Below are 24,899 nucleotides of genomic sequence, written 5' to 3'. Positions count from 1 at the left end.
GGACGAGAAGAATGCAGCGCGGGCGATGATGCTGCAGCAAGGCACCCGTCAAAACGTGGAACGATACAAACAGAAGCGAAGACAGCAAACCCATCTATTCCGGGATAAAAAGCGCCGCCTGGAAGAGTTGGAGTGCGAAGAGATGGAGCAGTTGTATCGTTCTCAAGAAACACGTAAGTTCTACAAGAAGCTTAATGCATCCCGCAAAGGCTTTGTGCCGCGAGCCGAAATGTGCCGGGATAAGGATGGAGGTATCTTGACGGACGAACGTGTGGTGATTGAAAGGTGGAAGCAGCACTACGATGAACATCTAAACGGCGCAGAGGAGGAAGATCAAGACAGCAGGAGGAATGGCTTCATCAGTACGGCGGATGAGGGAGACGTGCCAACTCCCACAATAGGTGAAGTTAAGGATGCTATCAAACAGCTCAAGAACAACAAAGCAGCTGGAAAGGATGGTATTGGAGCGGAACTTATTAAAATGGGCCCGAACAGGTTGGCCACTTGTCTGCACCGACTGATAGCCAGGATCTGGGATACAGAACAGCTACCGGAGGAGTGGAAGGAGGGAATAATATACCCAATATACAAAAAATGTGACAAGTTAGAATGTGAGAACTATCGAGCGATCACCATTCTTAATGCAGCCTATAAAGTGCTTTCCCAGATCATCTTCCGCCGTCTATCGCCACAGGCAAGCAGATTTGTTGGAAGTTATCAAGCCGGATTTGTGGACGGGCGATCGACGACAGACCAAATCTTTATGTTGCGGCAGATCCTCCAAAAGTGTCGCGAATATCAAGTCCCTACGCACCACCTATTCATCGATTTCAAAGCGGCCTATGATACCATCGACCGCGAAGAGCTATGGAAGATTATGGACGAGAACGGTTTTCCCGGGAAACTGACTAGACTGATCAAAGCTACGATGGATAGTGTACAGTGCTGTGTGAAGATATCGGGTGCTTTATCGGACCCGTTTGGAACACGCAAAGGACTTCGACAAGGCGATGGTCTTTCCTGCCTCCTGTTCAATATTGCGCTAGAAGGTGTTATGAAACGGGCGGGCTTCAACATGCGGGGCACGATCTTCAATAAATCCAGCCAGTTCATTTGTTTCGCTGACGACGTGGACATTGTCGGAAGAACGTTCCAGGTGGTTGCTGAACAGTATACCAGGCTGAAACGTGAAGCAGATCGGGTTGGATTGAAGGTAAATACGTCGAAGACGAAATATCTGCTGGCTGGAGGAACCGAGCGCGATAGAGCTCGCAGAGGCAGACGCGTGACGATCGACGGGGATGAGTTCGAGGTGGTGGACGAATTCGTCTACCTCGGATCATTGAGAACGTCGGATAACAACTGCAGCAGAGAAATTCGAAGACGTATCATCGCCGGAAGTCGTGCTTACTACGGACTCCACAAGACCTTGCGGTCTGGTAAACTTCATTTCCGTACTAAGTGTACCATGTACAAGACGCTAATAAGACCGGTAGTCCTCTACGGGCATGAGACGTGGACCTGCAAGCGCTAGGAGTTTTTGAACGACGTGTGCTTAGGACGATCTTCGGCGGAGTATGTGAGAACGGTGTATGGAGGAGAAGAATGAACCACGAGCTTGCGCAACTCTACGGTGAACCCAGTATCACGAAAGTCGCCAAAGCTGGAAGGGTACGATGGGCGGGACACGTTGTGAGAATGCCGGACAACAATCCCGCAAAAATGGTGTTCAACTCAAACCCGGCCGGTACAAGACGAAGGGGAGCGCAACGAGCTAGGTGGTTTGACCAAGTGGAGCAGGATCTTGGAAGTGTGGGGCGATCGAGGAATTGGAGGTTAGCAGCCATGGACCGAGTGAGTTGGCGTAACATTGTGGCGCAGGTCATGTCTTGAAGGACGTAGAGCCAGCAAAAGTAAGTAATTCAAATGTTTTTTTCAACCAGATGAAGGAAGTTTGCATACTGGAATATATTTTTGGTGTTCATTCGAAAAGTCATCCAAGACGACAAATTTATTTAGAAGTGGGCTAGAAATCATTTTTTTCTTCCGCCAATAAATGTATCAAAATTCACTGGCCATACGAAATACACATCTGCAGGAGCTTTCGCAAAAACACTTCTAAGCTAAAATCTTCGACTATTCCGACAGGAGTTACGCAAAAACTCCTTTAATTATATCACCAGAAATCACCAAGGAGTATCCGGCAATATTTTTCCAAGAAATCGATCATATTTCGTTCACAATTTGAGTGAAAATCTCTTGCTTCTAATTTATGAAAAACAATCGGTATTCCTTGCGATTTTCGGAAAGATCACTGTAGAAATTCTAGAAAAATGTATCGGGTGATCCCCGAAAAAATCTGCTAAGAAATTTGTGAAACAGTCTAGGAGTAGTTGAAAATGAACTGTTCTGAACTGATTATGGAAAAAAATGCAATAGATCCCCTAAAGAAACACATTAAGAATTTCATGCATTAATCATTAAATTTCTTAAATGCTTTATTTTTAAAGAATGTACGATTCATGGAGCTTTTCCAAGAAAATTCGCTTGAATTTGGCCTTATATCTACCACTTTACATGTGTTGCAAGATAAAACTTTTCTGAATCATCGAAATGATGGTAGATATTTAAATAACTTTCCAATTTAGAAGATGTGTTGAAAATATGAAAAATATTTCAGGAGAATTTGCTGTAATCGAAAGAGTTTAATAAAGAAATAAGAAGAAGAATCCCTACAAGAGTAAATTTAATCAATTGCAAGAAAATTCATGAAGCTCATAAGTTTCCATAGGAATATTATTCTGAATCCTATGGGCATGAAGGATTGTCCAGAAAAATGATACAACTCATGAAAGTTCTGTGCTGCTTCATGGAAGAATATTTTGAGGCATTCTTAAAGGAAACTCATACATTTCCGGAAAAAAAATTTCAGGTCCAACCAGGAATTTCAGGAGCGGCATAAGGAAAATTATAAATGAAAATTGCGAAGCTTATGTGAAATAATTCTTAACGGAACCTATGAAAAGATTTCAGGAGGGAATCTACGAATGATTCTTAAAAGAACTAAGAACTTTCAAATAGCATACATTTGATGTTTTGTTCGCCAAAAACTTCTGAATGTGCATAACAATTAAAACTACGATATTCATGGAAAATGATTATTACGACTGAATACTATACCAAAGTTGCCTTTTTCGCATTAATAACGTTGTGGCAAGTAGGATGATACTCTATGCTCAAGGAAGTCGAGGAGATGTCCATTACGAAAAGATCCGGGACCAACCTGGAATCAAACCCAAACACCTAAAGCATGGCTTTGATTTGCAGCCACGGACTCTAACCACTCGACAAATGAAGGATCTTAAAAAAATGTATAAGAATACAGCAAGCACATTCGGCATCGTAGATTCCAAACAAAGCACATAGAATTGATCTGAAACAAGCGATCTTCATTTTAACGAGCGATTTCATCTCAATTTTAGTCTGAATGCTTTAACAGATACTTAAAAAGTTTTTTTTAAGTGTTATGAATTGGTTCATTTTGTTGGAAGATACCGTTGTAAATTGTCCGTATTTATGTGTTAAGTGTGGAGGTAGGCTTGAAACATAATTATTGAATATTGCCAAAGATATTGAAATTATAAGAATTCAGCAAGCATAATTGAATTCAAGGACTCGGAATATTGCATTCCGAACTATTTTTGGAACAAAAGAAAAAATATTCAGATTAAATATTTAGAATAATTCCAAACCCACTTCCACCTACAGTAACTAAGGCAAGCAGCACTGCAATGAGCCATTGCTGACATCGAATGACCACCGGCTGCTGCTGGCCGGTTGTCATGTGGGCTTTTTTTACCCTATCTGTGCATACTGGTTTTGCATAAACCGTCGTTCAATTGCAGCGAGCTTCAGAAGCCGGCCAGCAAAGCGTCCCACAGTGGCGCTGTACGAACCTGGGTTTTAAAAAACAATTGCTAACAATTTTTGTAGATTTAAACTTTTTCAAATTTCAAATTTTGTCGTTTATTCCACATTGCAGGTTTTGTCCCACCTTTGTATGAAAGCGCGCCACTGTGCGTCCGTTCGGTCCGGTGTGATACACTTTGGTGACCGAAGCTGCCATATTTTACCGGCTCGAATGTCGGTCACTCAGACTAGACACACAGAACACCTATTCTGGCTGCACTCGTGAAAACGCGACTCGACTGGACCTCACTCTCACGTGGTTGCTTCCGCTGTCAGCCTGGCAGTGATGACAGATAATTATTTACTAGGGAGTGCACGGTTTGTCGGTTAATATTTGATCGGTGATTTTGGATGGCATAATGCAAGCAATTGAATCACTTTGAATTATGGATAAAACATTAACTCCAAAATTGATAGCCATTATTTATTTAGAGTGACCGAAAACCGGCATCACTATCGTGTTCTAGTTTGGCGAATCACGTGCCATGTTTTCGACTACAGAGAGAAACAATTGCAGTATTCATCTATCGTTCCATTCAACCCATGGGATAATGCGGATCGCTTGAAAATGGCAAACAGTATAAATGTTTGAATAGAAGCTGGATTATATTTTTGAATGAATTTGTGAGGAGAGTACGGTATTTGTCAGAAATAATGTACAGAGCTGTTTGATTGATAATAGAATGAAGAGAATTTATTCTGAGTTCGAAATCTCTAAATTTGCAATTTCCTCTGAGAAAGTTGATTTCAATTGAACAAATATGCGTTTCTATCAAAGTTTGAAATGGATCATGGTAAATAATTACATCGAAATCTGAAATCAGATCGATTCTCTAGACAAATTTGATTCGATTGAGGACACAAAGAGTGTCGCCTATCATGGTTAGTTGTTCCGAATTTGGAGGATTTCGGCAGGAGATCTTGAACTCCATCAGAGGAATCAAGGTTTCCTTCCAAATCGCTAAGAAAGGAGACTGTCGCATTTTACCGGAAACTCTTAAGGATCGTGAACTTCTTCTCAAACAACTTGAAGAGAAGCAGCGCACATTTTTAACTTATGGCGACAAAACTAAACGTTTGTTCATGATCGTCTTGAAAGCTCTCTCAAGTGACTATAAGTAACCTGAAGAGATCAAATGTAATAAATGATCTACCTGGATTTTCCCCAGTCCAAGTCATCATTATGAAAAAGAGAACCCAATCTGGAATTGTTCGGAAAGGGCTTTCACAAGAATATTATTTAGTTCACTTTAACAAAATAGATCTAAATAATATTTAAGCGTTATAAAAAGCAAGACTTATGTTTAATGTCCGTGTGATATGGAAACAATTCCAAAATAACCTGGAGGTAATTTCCAGAACTCCACTCAGTGCTGTCGGTGCCAATAGTGGGGTCATGATACAAAAGATTGCCGCATGGATGCTAAATGCATTATCAAATGGAAAAAAACCCTGCCGCCACAGGAAACTTTTACTTCGCCTCTTCGTCTACCGAAAATTCTAACGGGAAATCATCACATAATGTACCCATTTCAAGTGATATGTCTGCCTCTGATTTTAATTTTCTAACTGAACAATTGAATTTAATGATTGATGCAATGTTCAAAGCCACCACTATGACTGAAGCAGTCCAAGTTGGTGTCAAATTTACAAATCAAATTGTTATTGGATTACGTTTTTCTAATGGATCCAAATAATTATTTAAACATTTTGAATTGGAATGCTCGTCTTTGAATGGTAAGCAGGACGAGCTGTTTAATTTTCTTACAGCTAATAACGTGCATAACTGGACCTTTTTTAAAACCTGGATCTAAATTAAAAACAGATCCTAACTTTTTTGTTTATCGTAATGATCGACTTGATGTTAAAATCATCATCCATAGGCGTATAAACATTTGAAACAAAAGTTTTTGAAACTTTAGGTGTTTCTGTTGAAACACAGCTTGGTAAATATACTTTCATAGCTGCCTATTTGCCTTGCCAATGCTCTGGGCAGCAAGTTAAATTGCTCCAATCTGACTTGCGAAAATTGACTCGCAATAAGTCCAAATTTGTTGTCATTGGTGACTTTAATGCCAAACATCGGTTATGGAATAATTCGCAAAGTAATTCCAACGGCAGAATTTTATTTGATGAGTGCTCGTCAGGATATTTCTCAATTCAATACCCTGATAGCCCTACCTGTTTTTTTCTCTTCTAGAAATCCTTCTACGATTGACTTGGTCTTAACCGACTCTAGTGATCTTTGTAGCCAATAAGTTACTCATGCCGATTTTAATTCTGATCATGTCCCTGTTACATTTCAAATATCCCATGAAGCGATTCTCAATCCTATCAGCTCCACTTTCAATTATTTTCGAGCCGACTGGAATATACATGAAACATATATTGACTCTAATCTTGATGTTAACATTTCTTTACATACAAAACTTGATATTGACAATGCTCTTGAAATTTTAACAAATTCCATTGTTGAAGCTAGGAGCATTGCAATTCCAAAATGAGAAGTTAAATTTGAATCCGTGATTATAGACGACGATCTTAATCTCTTGATCCGCCTTAAAAACGTGAGGAGAAGGCAATTTCAGCGCACTCGCGATCCTGCCATATAATTTTCAATTTGCAGAAAGAAATCAAAAAACGATTTTTACTATTAAAACAAAAATTTTGAAAATAAAATTTCTCGATTGGACCCTAGCTCTAAGCCCTTTTGGAAATTATCTAAAATTTTGAAAAAAAATCTCAGAAGGAAATACCGGCATTGAACGAAGAAAACAAATTATTACTAACTAATTGCGAACAAGCTCAAAAACTTGCTATGCAGTTTGGAAGCGGGCACAATTTAAATTAAGGACATACTAGTTCAATAGAAAATCAAGCTCCTACGTATTTCGAAAATATTCTCAATCAAGAGATCGTTTACGAAAATTCCAGAGAGACTGATTTGGAAGAAGTGAGATTCTCACTTCGCGTCGCGTGGCCTCATTGTCAAACTGTGCACTTCTAAATTAGTATCATTTTATTTTTGTCATTATTAGGTATACCTTGGATTCAAACTATTTTTAATTAAAATTTGTGTTCAAATATAATTTTCTTCTAATTGTTCAGTTGTTTGAAAACGTTCAAGATTACATATGCAATTCTGGTTGTTGAGTTTGATTTATCAATTACACCAATAGTTTTTCTATTTTACCAATTTTTCGTGATTATGGGCAAATTGTAAATTTGAACATAAAAATATTTCTAATTATGCGGGTCATCAGCAACGATTTCAGCAGCACTGACGAATAGAATTACTGTTCAGTAACGATCAGTATTTTTTATTCATTTCAAGTCAAAAATAAACACTTTTTGTGCATCTCGAAGAAAAGTGAAAATGTGTTTTCACATTTCAAATGTCGTGATTTTGCAGAGAGCAAGTTTTGAACGAAAAATTATCGTCGTAGAGCACATACAATACCTGAAATTTGTTTCGTTCACATCGGATGCGTGCTGTTTCACCGTACCTGCTATCAGCTGCAAACGTAGACGTCATTTTCTTGCATCTTTGCGTTTCATCATCAACAATCAAGCATTTCGCCACCTAGTTTTGAAGCTGAGAAATATCAGTCGTGTCGATAGGGTTCAAAAATCCAAAATGTACACTCATTGCAACGTTTGTGAAATTGAATTCCGTCCAGAAGATGTGGTATTAGCTTGCGAATGGCTATGTGATGATCGTCGTCAATTTCATGCAAAATGCGTTGGTCTTTCTTACGACGAAGGATGTGCATGTTTACACGCTAATATATTTTGGATGTGTGACTGCTGTAGAGATTTGATCGAGAAAGGTCGTTTTCGCAATGCTATCAAGGAGAAAACTAACTACGCCACACAGGAAGAGCTTGACTGTTTAAAGTTAGACATCGAACGCATCAGTACAATAGTCTCTCAAATTACATCGAATTCTTCATCCGAGCCAAGTACTTCCAAGGAGTGTCGAATGGAATCTGAACATTTTGTAGATGAACACAATTCTCCTTTGTCGTCTACGAAAATATCTGCCACTGATCACATTGTCGAAAACAGAAATGATGATAAAATTCAATTGTATATTTCCAATATTGCCAATGATGTTACAGAGCAAGAAGTAAAAGCAATGGTTTGTAAATCGATAGGAATCAGTGATGTACGGTCTATCAAACTTCTTGTGCCAGCATGGAAGGATACTTCAACACTGGATTTCGTCTCTTTCAAAATCGTCGTAGATGCAGATTTCCGCAAAGCTGCTTTGAAATGTTCGAATTGGCCAGTTGGAGTGCGATGCCGTGATTTCAGGAGCCTTTCCCAAACGCCATGGAGGCCACCGAATCGAGACGCTCGACAGACGACATAGTTTAAAATCGATGGGTGTGACTTTTCATTGTACGTTTATCGTTGTGTTAGATTTGTGAAAATTTGTTTAATGTGAATTGTATCATACATATTTTAAGTATCAGTCTGTGCGGCAAACGCCGAAGATGATGAAATAAATAAATAAATAATCCAAAATTATCTGTCAAATCGTACACTTCAGGTTGATTATCAGAACTCCAAGTCTGAGACTTCCTGTAAGAGCTGATGTCCCTCAAGGTAGCATTTTGGGACCAATATTATACAATATTTTCACATTCGCCAAAGGACGGAGCCTTTGTATCATCTGTACTAGATTGAAAAAAAGTTTTGCTTTTTGTCGCCATACCTATTTCAAAAATGTACGATTTCTTCTAATGATTCCAAAACTCAACTGATAATATTCCACATAAGCCAAATCTTTCCTTATAGTTTCATTTGATAGTTACAAAAAACGTTCATTACATGCCCGTTCCGCACTTTGGGTTATGACGGTTTAATTATTCCCTCAGGCCACTGTGCTATGCACGCATTGATGCAAAGCATACTTCTTCATTAATTAGTCACAGACCCACATGGGCACAAACGAATACCACGGCGAAGCACGCATTAGCAGCTTGTACCGAGGCACTCGAACGGTGCGCATGTTTTGCTGATTCTACTGTTTGAGTCCGTTTATGTTTACATACAAAAGCGGCAATTGCCAAAATATCGTCACCGCCGTCCCAGGCGTCTTTATCTATCCATTAAGTTCAATTAATTGACATTTTCCAAATAAAAGGGACAGAGGTTCCACCACCGGGGCAGTCTTGTTCTGGCCTTCGACTCACTTGTTTCACTGCATTCTAAATGCATACTGAACGTCCCTGTAGCACTCTGGTTCCCAGATACTGCTTATGATCTGAGGTTGGCAACAAGAAAGCAACTCTAAGGGCTAAAAGACCGAAGTCTTTAACCCCCTACTGTTAGTCCCCGGACGGACTTTCAGATGGCGACCGGACTTTCGAACACGCAATGTTCGGATAGTTTTGTGAATTTCTTGTGAAGAATTAAGGTGAAGTGAAAACACGTAGAAGCCCGAACTGAACCGAAACCAAGTGAAAATGTGGTTGTGTGCAGTGACCATAGTGATCCTACTACTGGTAGCATATCAGTTGTTTCTGTTTATAAAACAGGAATTCACAGGAATAGTCCTGTTGAAATAATAACCCAGTGACCACCTGAAAAAAAAAAAAAAAGTGAAATTGACACATGTGAACTTGGTGAAAAATATTTAAAAATGGGGTCAGAAGAATCGAAGGCTCATGTCGAGCATAACGGAGATAGCCGTATCGAAATAGTGAATGTGCAAAGCGAACACACTACAAAATTTAACGAACAAAAAGTGATATTACAAATCATACTAGTAGTGGTAGCAATCCAACTCTGTATGACGACATACCGCGAAATTAAAGGGTATATGAACAGGAAGGCCTCGAAAAAGGCAGAAGAACTACTTAGTGTTGTCTCCAAAAAGTGAACAATGAAAACAAACAGTGCATCCAACGGCTGATTATAAAGCTAAAGTGAAGAAGGCGTCTACCTCGCCATAAGAAGGTATACAGTGAAGAAAAAAAACAATATGTCAGAAATAGCAACTATCATCATAACCCTCAGGAGAGGCATAGCAGAGAAGAAACCTGTGAAGATAACAACTCATACGAAGGCAGGAAAACAATTTGTAAACATTTTACAACGTGAGCAAAGAATAAAAAACGTGAACAAAAAACAAGCACTTTTCCAATCTTCAATGTGTGACATCACCAGCGTGGACCGAACACCGGTAGGAGTTAACGAAATTCTATTTTACGCAAGTGAACAGCTACCTAGTGTTACGGGCAGCCTAGTTATATCAACACACCGAGGAATAATGACGCACTTAAGCGCAGTGGAGAAAAATTTGGGTGGACGTATAATCGCCCGAATCTTCTGAAAATCCAGCAGCGAAGTAAAAAACCAGCAGTTCTACCTAAGGATTACGACATCAGCAGAATCATCGAGATAATCTACGGTGAAGTGGTGAGAGATTTTTTTTTAACGGATGTGAATGTTTTTTTTTATAAACTGTATATTCTTTAAGCTTACTATGTCATTCTTGGTGTTATAGACAAATGAATACAATAACTACAGTCAATACAGAATATGAACATCTTGGACCTTGAAGAAAAGTTAAAAGAATTATTAATTCTAGAATCAAACTTAAAAAAATCCATCTATAAAAAAATTTTCTGCATAAAACTTTGCTCGAGAAGCAAAGGTTAAACAACCAACTATATGATTATGTACAAACAGGATTAATAAACTTAGAAGATTCTCTATCAGAATCAAAATTGACTTATTTTGAAAAGGCTTCAAGACAGGCTTTTCTGTGTGTCCAACAAATCTTGAACACCAAATTGGCGCACACAAAACGAACCATTCCTTTTAAAACATTAGTATCTACCATTATCATTTTAAGACGCTTAAAACCCGAACCAATCGTACTAAATATACAAGAAAACATGGCAAATGCCACGGAAATAATAAAAATTGCCTCGTCCCTCATACCCCAGTATGATGGGAACGGCGAGAAGCTTAACAACATAACCGCGGCGTTAAAAGCGTTAAAAACTGTTGTTACAGCCGCAACGGAACCTGTTGCAATACAGATTATCTTATCAAAATTAGAGGGAAAAGCAAGATCAGCGGTTGGAGATTCACCCGTTGATATCGAGGCGATCATCAATAATTTGACTCGGAAATGCAAACAGTCTATGTCATCAGATGTAGTGCTAGCAAAACTAAACGCAACCCGACAAAGTGGGGCGCTGAATAAGTTCACTAGTGAGATAGAGGAACTCACTAGCCAACTTGAGGCAGCCTACATAGGAGATAATATCCCATTGGACACAGCAACGAAGATGGCAAATAAGGCTGGAATCAAAGCCTTATCCAACGGCTTGAAAAGTTTGAACACTCAATTAATTGTGAAAGCAGGCACATTTAGTACACTAAATGAGGCCATAGGAAGAGCAGCGGAAAACGACCAGGAGGAAACACCGTCAATGAAAGTTTTGCATTACGGACAAAGAGGAGGAATGTACTCCTTTAATCATGACCAACGGTATAGATCCTTCTACCAGAACAATCATCGAACAAATTCAGAACAAAGAGATAACACCTCGCGGTTTGGAGGTTACAACCAAAATTTTCGAGGAAATAACAACTCGAATTCAGAACAAAGAGACAATACCTCGCGGTTTCGAGGATACAACTCAAATTCCCGAGGTGGTAACAACTCAAATTGGTACAGAGGTAATAACAATTCCAATCGAGGAAATGGCAGAAACTATAGTTTAAACTATAGCAATGGCCATCGAGATCAACACCAGGAACGATACAACAGTAACAGACATAACCCAAGTCATGGTAGGATCTATCATGCTACGACACAAGAGAACGATTCTCCTCTTCAAAACAATCGCAATAATGAATGCGATGACAGACGCGAAACCGGACCACATAATTTTTTAGGAGGGAGAGCAGACCAGATCGAACGGTCCTCTCAATAAATTTGAATGCTTCTAATTTAGCGTGCGGTGCAGTGTTATCTCAAAACTTCGATGGTAATGACTTACCAATCGCTTACGCCAGTAAGACGTTCAACAGCGCTGAGTCAAGAAAACATACTATTTATCAGGAAATGATTGCCATTCATTGGGCGATTAACTATTTTAAAGCTTACGTATACGGCAGAAAATTCAAAATTAAAACAGATCACAGACCGCTCGTCTATCTTTTTGGAATGAAAAAACCTACAAAAAAGCTTACACAAATGCGTCTGGATCTAGAAGATTACAATTTTGAAATTGAATACATCAAAGGCAGAAACAACGTTGGAGCTGATGCACTCTCCAGAATAGCAATCACGTCAGACGAATTGAAGCAGATGTCAATTTTAAAGGTAAACACTAGATCAATGACTGGAACGAAGACGAAGGAACCAAAATCAGATGATTTGACAGGTGCGCAACTGTCAATCTACGAAACGGATTCACCTTCAAAAACCTACAAGTTACCAAAAATACGCACAACGATAAATTCATTCAAAGAAATCACAATTATCATAACGGATTCAAAAGAAAGTAAAGAAATATATGCAATCACAGCCGATGGAACTCAGACGCTAGAGTCAGTTTGTCTAAGGTTGAATGATATGCTTCAGAAAATGAAAATAAACAAGCTTGCAATGTCGACACAAAATGAAATATTCACAATTCTACCAGTAGAATTGTTTAAAAGGATCGCGATAAAAACGCTAAAGAACGTGGAAATATTATTACATAAACCACGCAGAAAAATTGAAAATTCAGAGGATATTCAGAAAATACTGCATGATTATCATGTAACACCTATCGGAGGGCATATTGGGCAAACCCGATTATACAAAAAACTACGAGACAAATATGATTGGAAGGGTATGAAAAAAACAGTTAACCGATTCATCGAGAACTGCAGATATTGTAGAATCAACAAAGTGTACAAGCATACCAAGGAACCAAACACAGTAACCACTACCCCAGCTAAACCATTTGATGTGATATCAATTGATACAGTAGGACCTTTACCAAGAACCAACAGTAGCAATCGATATTGCATAACTATACAGTGTGATTTAACAAAATATGTTGTCATAATACCTGTATCAAATAAAGAAGCTTCGACCATAGCAAAAGCTTTGGTTGAACATTTCATACTTATTTATGGAAACTTTCTTGAACTCAAATCGGACCAAGGAACAGAATATAAGAACGAAGTACTGAATCAAATTGGAAAAATACTAAAATTCAAGCAGAACTTTGCTACGGCATATCATCCGCAAACAATAGGTGCGTTAGAAAGAAATCATAGATGTCTCAATGAGTATCTACGATCTTTTTCAAACGAACACCATGATGATTGGGATGAATGGATAAAATTTTATTCATTCGTTTATAACACCACCACACATACCGATACTGATTATACACCTTTTGAGCTTGTATTCGGGAGAAAACCTAACTTACCACAAGATATTTTTAAACCCAAAATTGATTCAGTATATAATTTAGAGCAATATTGTAATGAGTTAAAATATAAACTCCAAAAATCCCATCTGGTAGCAAAAGAAAACCTAATTAGAGAAAAACAAAAAAGATTGCAAAGTTCAAATAAATATACAAACTCGATCAAATTATCCGAAGGAGATTTAGTATACATAACGAATGAAAATAGGAAAAAGTTGGACCCTCACTATATTGGACCATTTAAAGTAAAGAATGTACAGGCACAAAATTGTAAGTTGCAAGAATTGAATTCGAGAAAGTTGATTATTGTACATAAAAACAGAATAATAAAGATGTAAAATTTGTTTTTAACTTATAAATGTAGACTAAGTTAATGTAGCGCCGGAGCATTCAACAGGCAGCGTTTGAAATTTGGATGTTTTAGACTTTTAAGTTAAGGCTATGAAATAAAATACGTAAAAAAAAAAAAAAATATACCGAACAAAAAAAAAAAATTTTTTTTAAGCTGCTTATATGCATTATAAAATATTGTAAAACCCGAAATATTGTAAAATTTTATCTCAAAGGCATCTGGGACAGGCAACCGCAAGAATGATTCCATTTCATTTTCTTTTCCATTACATCATTCTCTCAAAGGGGGAAGGTGTGCTATGCACGCATTGATGCAAAGCATACTTCTTCATTAATTAGTCACAGACCCACATGGGCACAAACGAATACCACGGCGAAGCACGCATTAGCAGCTTGTACCGAGGCACTCGAACGGTGCGCATGTTTTGCTGATTCTACTGTTTGAGTCCGTTTATGTTTACATACAAAAGCGGCAATTGCCAAAATATCGTCACCGCCGTCCCAGGCGTCTTTATCTATCCATTAAGTTCAATTAATTGACATTTTCCAAATAAAAGGGACAGAGGTTCCACCACCGGGGCAGTCTTGTTCTGGCCTTCGACTCACTTGTTTCACTGCATTCTAAATGCATACTGAACGTCCCTGTAGCACTCTGGTTCCCAGATACTGCTTATGATCTGAGGTTGGCAACAAGAAAGCAACTCTAAGGGCTAAAAGACCGAAGTCTTTAACCCCCTACTGTTAGTCCCCGGACGGACTTTCAGACCACGACTATCAAATACCTCCACTAACAATGCGCTAAATTCCGCAAACTATCGCTTCGTTTTCTTTGGTATATTCTAAATAAACCTCTTCAAACCATTCCAATCAAGCCACACTTACTGGAGCTGGAAACGACCGATATTTATTCGTTCAATTCATTCAATTATTGTCCATTTTCCTCACTGAGCTTGCTTGCTTTCACTCCAATGAATGGAAGCACCTAGCAGGTCATCTTCACCTGAGAAGCTGACCACATCGCAAAGCACCACATGGAAGGCACAGAAAACGTTGTCGCTGTCGAAGAGAGCCTGGCCGAGTGGGTCAGTAGTTCTGGTCTGGCTGCGTGATGCCCCTTTCTCTTTCGATGATGTGCCGGCAAAATGCCGTTGGCCATCATCCCGGAGAGTAGGATTTCTGAACGAACGTTTCTGGGATACCGCAGAAGTACGTGCCGCTAGGGTGCTGCCCCTGGCTCAACGAAAGTATAGTATTAATTCAACCTAAAACAAAATCGACAGCGGCGTTTTGCAGGTATAGTTAGTTGTTGAAATGTTTATGAACTGCAGACCTACTGCAGCTGAATATATTAGTGCCAATTGAATGCATCGCCATTCAAGAGCAGGTTGATGCTCATTTTTCAATTATGGTGTTCTGCTGCTATTACCTTTTTTCGAAGAAAAGTATGGCTTTCAGTATAATTTTTTTTTTTTCATTTCCTATACAACTTTTCAACCATTACATTAATTTCTTATATCTACGTGTTGCTTAAGGCAACACTATCATCGTAATTGATAAATTTGGGGCCTTCCTTAGCCGAGTGAATAAAGTCCGCGGCTACAAAGCAAAGCCATGCTGGAGGTGTCTGGGTTCGATTCCCGGTCGGCCAGGATCTTTTCGTGATGAAAATTTCCTTGACTTCCCTGGGCATGAAGCATCATCGTACCTGCTACACGAATGTGAAAATAGCAACGTTGGCAAAGAAAGCTCTCAGTTAATAACTGTGGAAGTGCTCATAAGAACACTAAGCTGAGATGCAGGTTCTTTCCTAGTGAGGACGTAATGCCAAGAAGAAGAAAAATCATCGTAATTTGGTTAACAACATATTGCATCTCATTTGGCGTAGCATTTCAGAATATTTACAGGAGAATTGCATTCACATGCGTATGAAAAAAAAAACATTTCTTGCATTTAAATTTATGAGCATGTCCATGTAGAAGATACATATCAATATTCTAATTAAAATAATTAAAAGGTGTGTTTTATGACTTCATATAAACATTAAAAATGTAACGTACCTTTTTCAACAATACGACATAATTCCCACACAGCATACATTAACATTAAGAAAGGTAGCAAAGCGCCTCAGGGGAGCCAATAAAGTGTTTTTTCATAACACCTCCGGCTATCTGGCTCCCCCCTTTTAGCAGACTATCCCAACTCCAAAAGCCGGCGCTCGCTCACTGGACTACGCTTGTGTGTGGTCAGAGCAGAGCCCATTCGATTTCCAAAGGGTGCAATGAAATGAAAGAGCAGATAATAATAGTTGAGTGCAAATTAAACCCAACTAGCCGCAAATGCTCACGAGAGTGCTAACCAACAATATGTTCGTGAGGACAAATGGAAGTTTATTGAAGAGGTTGGCGTCATTTGATCTTTGAGATGGGTTGGGAAAAGTTTAATTTGATTACTCAATTGTATAATTAAGAATAGTACAACTTTGATTATGTAGCTATATCAGCCTTTCGTAAATATGACAATTTCTACTATCTGGAAAACCTGGAAAGCCATATAATTTCACATCCGGTCAGGGAAAGAATATCCATTCTATGTTTGAATATCCAAACGAGTTGTTCCGATAGAAGTTCTATCCTAGGACATAAAAATCTTTGATTTATTTCAACTGAACACTTACTTATTTGGTTGCCTGCAAAGTTAATCGTGAGGCTTTTATCGATACAATGGATTGCAATCTTTTGATATTGATTTGAAGTATCTAACTTGCAATTTCGACATACCTTTGGATAGTTCGCTATGTTTTAAACTGATTTTAACTGATGCTTGTTCGATGAATGTTCGATTTCGTGATTCTTGGAACAAATGGTTAATTTATCCTTCGGCCTGTCGCGCTGTTGTACTTTGTACAACAGTTGTGATTTATATGCCATAATTTTGCAACAAAAATATCTATCGACAGCAAACCAAAATATATTCCTCAAGAATCTTCTTAAGAACAATATTCGACAGTTTTTATTTACAGTATGGCCCTTTGTAATGCGGTAAAATCAACAAATGTACATGAAAGTCGCATAATAATGAACGTATTAAATACGGTTCAAGTAAACCACAGTTTGAAACTGGTATATCTCAAAATCCAGATAATATAGAAACTTGGGGTCTTTAGAAAAGTTGTTCTGGATGTAAAGCGCTATCTGATGGTACTTCATTTAATTCGGAATCCGACCGATAGGTGGCACTAGTGTGCATGGAAGTTTTACTTTTGTTTTGCAGATATTTCAGGATCCTGTCCATTTAGAAGGATGGCGTCTTCGGCAAAGTTGTTTAGTGAGTTAATGACTATCATTGTTCGAGCTAGATGATTGAAAATTTTGCCACTAGGCGACGCTAATGAGCATGACACTTTTGATTGCAGATATCTCAGGAGCCTGACCACTAAGAAAGATAGTGTCTTCGGTAAAAGTAGTTCAGTAGCTCAAGGGCTATCATTATTTGAGCCAAGAAATACGATATTTTGCCACCAGGGTGCGCTAGTAAGCATGACATTTTTGTTTTGTGAATACTGCAGGATCTTGACCTTTTAGACAGGCACCTTCGGCAAAGTTGTTCAGAAGCTCAGGGACCAGCATTATTTTACAAAATCTTGAACTTCAAGAATTAAACAAGGAGAGAATTTGAGCTACTGAACAAGTCTGCGAAGACGCCATCTTTCTAAGTGATAAGGCTCCTGAGATATTTGCGAAACAAATGTTTTATGCTCACTAGTACCGCCTGGTGGCCCTGGTGGCAAAAATTTGAATCAACTAGCTCAAACAATGATATTCCTTAAGTTACCGAACAATTTTGCCGAAGATGCCATCTTTCTAAGTGGCCAAGATCCTGAGATCTGCGAAAAATAAATAAAAGTTTCATGCCCACTAGCGCCGCCTATTTGGCTAAAATAATGAAAGCCCTTGAGCTACTGAACAATTTTGCCGAAGATGTCGCCCTTCTAAGTGGTCAGACTCCTGGGATATTCGTAAAACCAAAGGTGTGGTACAAAGCTGAGAGAGACTCGCGAAGAGAAAAAATATCAACGTCATATGCAGCCCAGATTCCCCTCTCACGAAACGTCAAATGCAGCCCACCGTTTTTATGGCTGAAAAAGTGAAAAGTATTGTGTTCAAAGTAAACTGTTATTAAAAACCTCAGTCGGCGAAGCAGTTTTTTCCAAAGTTGCTGATAAATCTAAGCAGAAGATTAATTATTTCTAATGTCTGCTACGTTTGCTGGCATGAAATTTCACTCACACGGCTATTTATGATTCGATGTGATGCAAACTCAATCATTTTTTGCTGAGAGGTTCATGTGAGGATTTGAACAGCATGCGCATAATTGGTATAAACACAAAGTGGAATAAGAAAAAAACTCAGCAATCACAGAAAAAGAAGACCGTCTTCGCGAGTCTCGTCTCAGGTACAAAGTACAACACGCGACCACTCGCGTTACAAAAATTCGCGCGACGACCGAAAGGTTAAAAATAGCAGCTGGTCTTCAGACAATTGACCTATCCTAAGAATTTAAATTGAAAACCTCAATATTTTTTAAAAGCATCCTTGTTCAATAGTTTTTGTGGGGGCGAGTGACGAACCCTTGTTCGGCATTCAATGCGTTTATCGAGTAATATCGCAAATCTGATTAGGCTTATTTATTTCAAACTATATATTTATCGTTTACCAAAACAAATCTTTTGCCCAACCCTTTCCCATATCCAAACTCCCAGTGTTTTCTTGTCAGAGTGCAGAGGACTCATCGGCTTTCTTGAAGCAAATAACACATCAACATTTTCTTCCCATCCCCAAATTTACCTTCATTTTAACGCAGCAGGCGCCGTTATTGTTTGTTATGAAGATGGGTGCATCAGTAGATAGCTGTAGCGATAAACGCGCAGTTATTTTGCACGACTAAGCTGAGGGTCGGTATTGAAGCGAAACTTATTAAAATGGGCCCAGACAGGTTGGCCACTTACCTGCACCGATTGATAGCCAGGATCTTGGATACAGAACAGCTATCGGAAGAGTGGAAGGAGGGAATAATATATCCAATATACGAAAAAGGGTGACAAGTTCGAATGTGAGAACTATCGAGCGGTCACCATTCTTAACGCAGGCTATAAAGTGGTTGTTCCGTACGGAACGAGCCGTAAAAGGGTACGATTGAAACTGCCGAGATGTTCACATATCATCTAACAAATCGTCGCAAAACACACGTCATATTCGATTCCCGACTCGTGGCACTCACCCGAGTGCAACCCCTTACACGACCCATCTAGCCGACGCCTCTGCGGTCGAGGGTTCCCTCAGCTGGTGAATGAACTCCGTGTGTTACTAACTGATCACTCGTGAGCTCCCGTCCACGAGTGAGTGACCGAGCTACGCGCATCGCTTCATTGTGCTTCTAGAACACGTGGCGCGACACCTTTGCGTGCCAAGTTTGTCTTGTTTCAACCGCCGCGAATATAACCCGATCCAACAGTAGTAAAGTAGTGGTAATAAAGTAGTAGTGTACTGTAGTCTAGCAGTCAGTGCTATTGATTCCCTTCATCCGAAAATATAGTCTACCCTGACCCGACCGGAGTTGGCCACGGTTAACGCGCCAACAGTGCTTTCCCAGATCATGTTCCGCCGTCTATTGCCACTGGCAAGCAGATTTGTGGGAAGTTATTCAGCTGGTTTTGTGGTCGGGCGATCGATGACAGACCAAATCTTTATGTTGCGGCAGATCCTCAAAAAGTGTCGCACATATCAAGACCTTGCGCACCACTTATTCATCGATTTCAAAGCGGCCTACGATACCATCATCCGAGAGGAGCTATGGAAGATTATGGACGAGAATTGTTTTCCCGGGGAACTGACTAGACTGATCAAGGCAACGATGGATAGTGTGCAGTGCTGTGTGAAGATATCGGGTGCATTATCGGAGCCGTTTGAAACACGTAAAGGAATTCGTCAAGGCGATGATTTTTCCTGCCTCCTGTTCAATATTGCGGCAGAAGGTGTTATGAAACGTTCCAGGTGGTTTCTGAACAGTATATCAGGCTGAAACGAGAAGCAGATCGAGTTGGATTGTAGGTAAATACGCCGAAGACGAAATATCTGCTAGCTGGAGGAACTGAGTGCGAAAGAGCTCACATTGGCAGACGCGTGATGACGACGGGGATGAGTTCGAGGTGGTGGACGTATTGTCTTTCGAAGACGTACCATTGCCGGAAGTCGTGCTTACTACGGACTCCACAAGACCTTGCGGTCTGATAAATTTCACTTCCGTACTAAGTGTACCATGTACAAGTCGCTGATAAGACCAGTAGTCCTCTACGGGCATGGGACGTGGACAATGCTCGAAGAGGACCTACAAGCGCTAGAAGTTTTTGAGCGACGTGTGCTTAGGACGATCTTCGGCGGAGTATGTGAGTACGGCGTTTGGAGGAGAAGAATGAACCACGAGCTTGCGCAACTCTACGGTGAACCCAGTATCCAGCAAGTCGCCAAAGCTTGAAGGTTACGATGGGCGGAACACGTTTTGAGAATGCCGGACAACAATCCCGCAAAAATGGTGTTCACCTCAAATTCGGCCGGTACAAGACGGAGGAGAGTGCAACGAGCTAGGTGGTTTGACCAAGTAGAGCAGGATCTTGGAAGCGTAGGGCGATCGAGAAACTGGAGGTAAGCAGCCATGGATCGAGTTATTTGGCGTATAATTGTGGCGCAGGTCATGTCTTAAAGGACGTAGAGCCACCAAAAGTAAAAGTAAGCGGAGAGTCGTGGGTTCGAATCCCACCGGTCCAGGATCTTTTCGTGAAGGAAATATTGTCGACTTCTCATATAGAGTATCTTCCTACCTGCCATGTCAATTGCTTAGCTTAGCTTAGCTTAGCTTAGCTTAGCTTAGCTTAGCTTAGACTGACTACACATATCAATGGTTGCTATTCCGTGATTGACCGAAGTCAGTGAAAATGCACAAAGAATCAACTAGAAGTTCGGCTGGGATTGGCCATAATCTTCTTCAGTGTGCATAATTCAGTGCCTCTATTTATACAGGGTCAATAACGGCGCCGGCCACGTCCTTGCAGTCAGGTGGGATTGGGGGAAGGAATGTTAGTGTGTAACCTTTGCTTTTTGGAGACCGTGTTTGCCTCTGCATCTCCACAAAGGTTACTGGGAGGGATGTTTGTTAATGGGGAGGATCGTTGGGTCATAGGATTCACTTTGATAAGCGATTAGACCATGATAAACAATGATTTGTGAGATATATACAGGCTTATACGTAAATATAATATTTTCATTTGATATGAATAATTTCTATGTAGAGGAAAATTATGCCGACACTTGAGGTGACGAACCATTCAAAGTTTGTTGAACAAATACCTAAATGTAACATTCCTACAGCTGTCAGGACGAAAGCATGTGTTATTATATTTTACTCATTTGAAAAGAAACAAAAAACTCGATTGGATGGGACATCATAGAACACTCTTATTCTTTGCCGACACTTACAGTGGCGAACCATCCAAAGTTTGTTGAATAAAGTGAACCTTTCGCAAGTCTACACTTGTAGTGTCGAACCATTCAAAGTTCTTTTAATTACAAAAATATATAAAGTATATAAGAGGTGTTCTGAAAAAAATGTTAAACATAAATAAATCATGAATCAGAGTTTCTGTCGACACTCACAGTGACGAACCATCCATAGTTTGTTGAAAAATCATATTTACATCCCACCATTGTAACGATTGAATGTGCAGTCATACATATTTTATAGATTAGAAATAGTAGCATGAAACGAGCTCACCAATTGATCCGTTATCCTTGACTGAGCAGCCACAATCCACTTTCGGCTTCACTCGTTTGCTCGGCTATAAAAAAGCACTCAGGAAAAAAAAATATAAGCGCGCGACCCAAAAAGAATTAAAAAAAACTGTTCGGGCTTTCTTGACGCACTGCCCAGGAGCAAGCGTCAAGGTCGAAGGATCAAACAGAACTCTGCCCAGCAAAACGCGCGAGAACGAAACACAAACTCCCGGCGTCCCGAAAACAAACTGTCTTGCTTGGGCTTTCCGAAGCACTGCCCAGCAAAACGCGCGAAAACGAAACACAAACCCCCGGCGTCCCGAGAACAAACTGTCTTGCTTGGGCTTTCCGAAACACTGCCCAGCAAAACGCGCGAAAACGAAACACAAACTCCCGGCGTCCCGAAAACAAACTGTCTTGCTTGGGCTTTCCGAAGCACTGCCCAGCAAAACGCGCGAAAACGAAACACAAACCCCGGCGTCCCGAGAACAAACTGTCTTGCTTGGGCTTTCCGAAACACTGCCCAGCGAAACGCGCGAAAACGAAACACAAACTCCCGGCGTCCCGAAAACAAACTGTCTTGCTTGGGCTTTCCGAAGCACTGCCCAGCAAAACGCGCGAAAACGAAACACAAACCCCGGCGTCCCGAGAACAAACTGTCTTGCTTGGGCTTTCCGAAACACTGCCCAGCAAAACGCGCGAAAACGAAACACAAACTCCCGGCGTCCCGAAAACAAACTGTCTTGCTTGGGCTTTCCGAAGCACTGCCCAGCAAAACGCGCGAAAACGAAACACAAACCCCCGGCGTCTCGAGAACAAACTGTCTTGCTTGGGCTTTCCGAAGCACACGAGAACGAAACACAAACTCCCGGCGTCCCGCAAACGCGCGAAACTAAAAACATAAACAAACTCCTGGCGTCCTGAAAACAAACTGTCTTGCTTTGGCTCTTCCAAGCACTGCCCAGCGAAACGTGCGAGAACGAAACACAAACTCCCGGCGTCCCGAAAACAAACTGTCTTGCTTGGGCTTTCCGAAGCACTGCCCAGCAAAACGCGCGAAAACGAAACACAAACCCCGGCGTCCCGAGAACAAACTCCTTCCTACCTGCCATGTCAATTGGCAGATAAAGCCCTCAGTGAATAACTGTGGAAGTGCACATAAGAACACTAAGCTGAGAAGCAGGATCTATCTCAGTTGGGATGTAACGCCAGAAAGAAGAAGAAGATCTTAATGAGTGAGATCTTGCAAACATTCCACTAAATTTCAGAGTTTTTCTTTAATTATTCAAATGATGATTGATGGCCAATACCTTATAATTCAGATTTTGAATTCGTGGTGGTAAAAATGTAGTGAAAAATTCCCCAGCTTTTAAACTTTCACAATTGCTAACAAAGTAACGCCCTCACGGGTGTATCTTATGGCTGTCCAATGCATTTAATTCCTGATATTGATTGACAATGGCATCAGACGATTTCTATATTGTATCCAAACCAAAAGTTACCACAATATCATCTACTTTGTATAGGTACGATTCCGAACTGGCCAGCAAAACAATGTTCTTTCAAAAATGTCGTCACCATAGCTGTCGTCGTCGTCATCGCAATAACGTCAGTGGCAAAAGTTTACGGTAATTAAAAGTTTTACGACCATGATGGCACCGTTGCATTACTACTGCTTTCGGAACTGAAGAAGGAGAGAAAATGCAACAAAAACGACTCGGTCCAATCTCAATTGTTGGTCGGTTGGAGTCCGGATCCGATGGGTTGTTGGCTTAGACGAAGGTGTTTTTTATGTGCTTGGTTGACGAAACGTTTAGTTCCTATGGAGCCAATTCGAACACTCGGATGCGGTTCCGTACCGCGGCCACGACAGCAGCAATGACAAGGGCGTATACAGGAAAGAGCGATGATAAAACCAATTTTTCTCACTTTTTTACCATTGAGGATAGGTGTTTTACTTTATTGTTATGAACATCCTATAGCAATAGTGCCCCCATGTTTTGAGCTTGTTTAGATGGGTTTTATCATGCAATATTGTCCCCTCGATATAATTAGAGCTGAAGCAGTAAACGATAAATAGACTCTCATGATGTTCAGTGGATCATGATTACAGAGAGCAATAAGTGAGAGAAACTCTCATTTTCTCTCAAAATGCAACTCCTGGTACCACTTAACCTATGCCCTGATGAGGCGAGAAAATTTCCAACCTGAAAAGATCCTGGACCGATGGCTATCGAACCCACGACCATCAGCTTGGTCAAGCTGAATAAATGCGCATTTAACGCTACTGGACTATCTTCTTAGTTAAACGTTATATGCAAAAAGTGTGCAGAAGTAGTATATAATAATCGTTCTGTGTGAAATTCGTGAATGAGCTTTTGTGGTCGCCTGCCCCGTCCCCCCCGATAGAAATCCTGACTACGCCCGGGAGCAGTGACATTAGCCGTGAAACTCGATCTGGAAGGTGTAAATTTGAGAAGCATGTCGGATGTTCGTTCATGTAGACGGATGGATGGAATGAGTTCGTTGGAATCCAATATTGTTGTTCGTTGGTCGTTGCAACTATTTCAGACTTTGGTTCAGCTGCAGTGAGGCCAACGTTTGTATAAGCATTTGGTAGGGTAATTCCAAACACTAAATGTTACTCTGCACACATACAAAAATAATGTTTGTACGATTCTCCACGCTCCAAGTGGTAGAAAGTGACCGTAAGAAATTACATCATCCCAATCGAGAATAAAACCCAATCTGAATGCCGAGCAATCTGAATGGCAAGCTCAAATCTCCGCATATGTTTGATGAGATCATTCTTCGAAGTTGCCGTCGCCGGTTTCGCTCTTCGTGTTTCCCTCCAAGCGATCGATCAGTCACGTAAATTGGATTCTGTCAAGAATGCCGATCCCCCGACTATTGGAATTGGAACGAGTGAAAGGAACGTTCGACCGCGATTGGCATTTGAGGCACAAGCATTCGTTTCGCGTTCTGAATTGTATTAAAGGGTTCTTTTGATGCCAATACATACTTACAAGCAGGCATCAATTAATTGAACCATCTCCGCCCTGCATTCCCTTCCCCCCAAAAGGTTAAAATCATTAAGATCGTCACTAAAAAGTCAATAACTAAACTCTTTCAAGTCAACTTCCATCGTTCCTCGGAGCAAGTGCAAAACCAACCAAGAGTGCTCTCTCGCCACTCTGTACGAGCAACTTTTGTCTCAATAAAAAGCATAAATAAATTTAATTTAAAGCGGAGGTTCTAGAGCAGTGTAAAATAATGTGTAGTCAGATCACAATGTATGACC

Source organism: Aedes aegypti, chromosome 2, assembly GCF_002204515.2.
Source record: "Aedes aegypti strain LVP_AGWG chromosome 2, AaegL5.0 Primary Assembly, whole genome shotgun sequence".
NCBI classification, from domain to species: domain Eukaryota; kingdom Metazoa; phylum Arthropoda; class Insecta; order Diptera; family Culicidae; genus Aedes; species Aedes aegypti.
Note: the sequence above shows the minus strand (reverse complement) of the source record.